This window comes from Triticum dicoccoides, chromosome 7B (assembly GCF_002162155.2).
Source record: "Triticum dicoccoides isolate Atlit2015 ecotype Zavitan chromosome 7B, WEW_v2.0, whole genome shotgun sequence".
Classification (NCBI taxonomy): domain Eukaryota; kingdom Viridiplantae; phylum Streptophyta; class Magnoliopsida; order Poales; family Poaceae; genus Triticum; species Triticum dicoccoides.
In genome coordinates, this window is record NC_041393.1 from 47,511,195 (window position 1) to 47,512,743 (window position 1,549).

A 1,549-nucleotide genomic window follows, 5' to 3' on the forward strand; every position below is an offset into this window, starting at 1 on the left:
GCGTGCCCCTTGACCCTGAGCTTGGACGGGAAGGGCGAGGGGGGCGCGGGAGGGGAGAGGAGGCGGTGGCCAGGTGGGAGAAGGGGGGCGCGGGGGAGGAGAGGAGGCCGCGGTGAGCGGGACGACCGGGCGAGGCGGCGGGGCGTGGGGAAGGAGAGGTGGCGGCGGCGAGCGGGACGGCCGGGTAGGGCGGGCGAGCCAGCGGGGCGAGTGGCTTGGAAGGAGGGAGGAGAGGAGGCGGCTAGGTCTCTGGAGCGCCCCCCTTTTATACCCCCGGCGAGTGAAATGACCAAAATGCCCCGGTGGGGGCATGCTATTTACATTTTGCTGCCATTACTATTCATTCCAGCAGTGCCAGCTCCAGATCCGACGGCCTAGGCTTCTCTAGATCTCGATCGGACGGCCAAAAACGCATCAAGCGGCCCGATCCAACGGCCAGGACGCCCAAACCGCTGAGGAGCCGGAAGGAGAGCCTCTATTCTTATTTCTGGATGTATGGTGTTACTATCTATGTTGCTCCCACCATGGATAGTCTCAGTAGCAGCAATCGTACTGCTCATAGCCCGGATTCCGAGGATATAAGCGTGCCCATAAGAGTCTCAAGTACACTCGGCCACGGCCCACGGTTGAGGCCTGCTGATATTGCTCAAGCATGTGGTCTTTTGTTTTACATCTGCTCAAGCATGTGGAGTATATTGATAGCCAATGTTCAAAACACATGACCAACACAAAAGGTAAAACTGTTTATATCACGGATCTAAGTGAGGTTAAAAATTAAATGAAGCGAGACTAAAAAAGTTTGTCATTGCGCTGCTTGTTTGGCCTCCAATTTTTGCGTGTAAGAGACCACCTGTATCGGTTCGTCGAACGATTTGGATATACTTTCTTCCACGAACAGAAGACAAACATTAGGTCAACTTCAATGCACGACCCCAAATGCTCCAGCCGCGTCCGTTTGGGACAAACGGACAAAAATCATGGCCCAACGCACGGGACCAAACGGACAAACGTGTATTTTCTGTACGCTTTCAACCCATTTCCGGTCAAAATTTGAGCCGCATTTATGGCCAAATGGAGAGCACCTCGCTTTCCAGCCCGCCAGCCTAAACCACGACCACGACCACCCCTAGCTCGCCATTGCTGCCCCACGCCCGTGTTTCAGATGAGTTTTTGCCGGTGTTTGTGGCTCTTTGTCATCGCATCCGGTACCAGGGAAGCTATGGCCGCCGACAACCCCAACACCTTCCGGCAGGCGCTGCATAGCCGTCGGCCGCCAACGCCTACCTTGCGTGCTGCCTGTGAGGTGAGCCCAAGGTCCTCTCCCCGGTCGCGTCTCCACCATGACCGCAAGGTGTTCGACACTTTGCTCACATGGTACCATGGATAGTGGGGACGACTATTTTTTTCATAACTTCATTTGTTTATCGGATGATTTGTCCTCGGACGACGAAGAGCTTGTGTGGCTGTATTGGTTCTCAATAACCACATTGGTAGACAATGTCCTCGGTTCAAGGGACCAATCCTAGGTCATATGCTTCGGCCTTGAAGT